The sequence below is a fragment of the Neofelis nebulosa genome, chromosome 6 (genome assembly GCF_028018385.1).
Source record: "Neofelis nebulosa isolate mNeoNeb1 chromosome 6, mNeoNeb1.pri, whole genome shotgun sequence".
Taxonomy (NCBI): domain Eukaryota; kingdom Metazoa; phylum Chordata; class Mammalia; order Carnivora; family Felidae; genus Neofelis; species Neofelis nebulosa.
This window is the reverse complement of record NC_080787.1, coordinates 27,124,680-27,127,785: the sequence shown is the minus strand read 5'-3', so window position 1 is coordinate 27,127,785 and position 3,106 is coordinate 27,124,680. Positions and strand designations below refer to the sequence as shown.

General features: G+C 39.0%; 1 long non-coding RNA gene across 1 annotated transcript; it reads left to right on the top strand.

The window, feature by feature from the left end:
* The first annotated feature begins 757 nt into the window (after window positions 1–757).
* On the top strand, window positions 758–2,676 carry LOC131513842 (uncharacterized). The gene is made up of 2 exons (XR_009262826.1): window positions 758–1,781; window positions 1,848–2,676. It is a non-coding gene; the product is annotated as an uncharacterized LOC131513842 (long non-coding RNA).
* The last annotated feature ends 430 nt before the right edge of the window (window positions 2,677–3,106 follow it).

Genomic DNA, 3,106 nt, shown 5'->3' with positions numbered 1-3,106 from the left:
AAATTCCCTCAATTTTTGTTTGTCTGAGAAAGTCTGTTTCTCCTTTACTTTTGAAGGATAATTTTCCTGGATTCAGAATTCTAGGTTGGTGGGGTTTTCTTGCTAGCATGATTTGCAAGAAGTTTGATGCATCCTTGTCCCTCTATAGGTAAGGCATCTATTTCCTCTGGTTCTTTTCAAGATTTTCTCTTTGTCTTCGATTTTTCTGCACTTTTGTTGTTTTTTAAATTTTTATTTTTGTTTTGTTTTGTTTAGAGAGAGAGAGAGGGTGCAAATGAGCAAGGGGCAGAGAGAGAGAGAGAATCCCAGGAGGGGCAGAGGGAGAGAAAGAGAGAGAGAAGTGGGGCTCACCCAAAGCAGAGCACGAATTCACCCTATGTGGGACTTGAACTCACTAGCCGTGAGATCATGACCTGAGCCAAAGTCAGATGCTGAACAACTCAGCCACCCAGATGCCTTGATTTTTCTGCACTTTGAATATGATACATTTCAGTGTAGTTTTTTGGTATCTTCCCACATGGTGTTCTCTGAGCTTCCTGGATCTGTGGTTTGGTGTTTATCATAAATGTTGAAAAATTCACAGCTCTTCTTACTTCAAATATTTTTTCTATGCCTTTCTCTGTCTCTTTCTTCTCTTTTTTGAGAAAGGTGCATTACGCCTTTTTAAATTGTCCTGCAATTGTGTTGGATGTTCTATTCTGTTCTTTGTTCTTTTTTCTTTTTCTTTCTTTCTTTTTTTTTTTTTTTTTTTTTTTTTTTTATTCTTGGTTGTCTTTGCTTTCTAGTCTGGGAAGTTTCTATTGATGTATATCCTCAAGTTCATTGGCTTTTTTCTTGGCATGTCCAGGCCACTGATGAGCCCATCAAAGGCATTCTTCATTTCCAGTACAGTGTTTTTGATTCCAGCATTTCCTTTTGATTCTTTCTTAGTTTCCATCTCTCTGCTTACATTACCCATCTGTTCTTGCATGTTATCCACTTTTTCTACTACAGCCCTTAGCATATGAACCATAGTTATTTTAAATTCTTGGTCTGATAATTCCAAAAACTCTGCCATATCTGAGTCTGGTTCTGATGCTTGCTCTTCAAGCTGTGTTTTTTCCTTTTAGCATGCTTTGTAATTTACTTGAAAGCTAGACACGATGTACTTGATAAGAAGATCTGAGGTAAATATGCCTTTTGTGTGAGGTTTTATGTTTATCTGGCCAGGGGTTAAGCTGTGTTTACTCTTTGCTGTAGCTGTAGGTGTGTTAGAGGCTAAAAGACCAGTACCTGGTCTTTCTCCTCTGTTGTCTCTGGGTTTTCCTAAGGACTTGTTCAATACGATCTGAGGCTTGTAGTTCTTTCAATGTAATCTGTTACAGGAACCTTGTACAGGAACCTTGCCGCTATGGTGAGGAGGTGTGGAGGGAGGGGGAATGTTCTTAGACCTAGTCTATTGGACCTCTGTTCTTAATAAGCCTGTGCCCTAGGCTATGACCTTCACAAAGAGTTTCTCAGGCAACCACCACACTCCCCTGCCCTAAGTTAAGACAGGAGAGCTTTGGGGGGCTGGAATTGGGTATTTGCCATGCCTCAGGTCTGTTAGATTCTGGTAAGTCCCAAGATGGTTAGGCTCTAGCAAAATCGTGTCCCTTGAGGGCAGGCTTTTGTTAAGAACAGAATGCTCTGGGCATATTTTAAAATGGCTACTTCTCTCCTCCCCTGTGGAAGACAGAAGGGAGTTTTTCCTCTGATTTTCACTCTGAAAACCTGGTAGTGTTCCCACCTCCTTGACGTAGGTTCACAAAAGACAGGACTCCTCTTAATTTCTAATTCCCAAGTTGGTTCATCTCTTGGTGACGTAGATTCACAAAAGACAGGACTCCTCTTAATTTCTAATTCCCAAGTTGGTCCACCTCTTGGTGGACCTCCAGCAATTTTTCAATTAAAGTTTTAAGTTTTTCTCTCCCAGTACTGGCTCCACTGGTAGGTTTTTTCCCTACTAAGCAAAGAGTTTCAATAGTTACCTGTCTCTCCAATTTGGAGATAGCAGTTTGCCCTGGACTTCACTTCTCTGATGAATCTAAGAAAAATTGCTGATTTTTCAATTTGTTCAGTTTTTATCCTGTTGTAAGGACCAGAGTGACAATTCTAGCTGCAAACCAGAAGTCTCTTTTAGTTTCTTTTTTGTTTGTTTTTCCTATTGCAAAGAATGATGCTATACACATTCTTATATGTGTTATTTGATGTACATGTGCGTGCATTTTTGTTACCCCAGGAGTGAAATACCTGGGACTCAAGATATGCTAATTTTTAGGTCTATTATACAATGTACTCCCTCTGGCTATAAATAAGACTTACTGGTCCATATCCTTACCAACACTTGGTTTGTTAGTCTTTCTAATTTTAGCTATTCTGGAGGATGTGTGTAAAATATCATTGTGATTTTACTTGAATTTATATAATTATTAAGGAAGTTGAAGACCATTTGGATATCTTCTTTTGTAAATTATGTATTTAGGTCTTCAACCCAGTTTTATATTAAACTTTGTCTTTTACTGATTGATTTATAAGAGTTCATTTTCTATGTGCACATGAGCCCATTGTTAGTTACACATATCTACTCCCACGCTGTGAATCACTCCTTCATTATCTTAATGATATCTTTTAATAAACAGAAATTCTGAATTTGAATTATTCGAATAATAAACAGAAATTCTGGTCATTTGATCTAGATTAGTGGGTCGATGTGGTATTTCATCAGAATCTCAAAATCCTAGGAGAGACAAATGGAGCTCTTGATTGTTTCTATAAAAATAGGGTTCTCAAACTCCCATGGGTCTATGGACATATTATTCATGAGCTAAGATTTCTCAAAAATATTTTTATTTATTTTTTTTTTTTTAATTTTTTTTTTCAACGTTTTTTATTTATTTTTGAGACAGAGAGAGACAGAGCATGAACGGGGGAGGGGCAGAGAGAGAGGGAGACACAGAATCGGAAACAGGCTCCAGGCTCCGAGCCATCAGCCCAGAGCCTGACGCGGGGCTCGAACTCACGGACCGCGAGATCGTGACCTGGCTGAAGTCGGACGCTTAACCGACTGCGCCACCCAGGCGCCCCT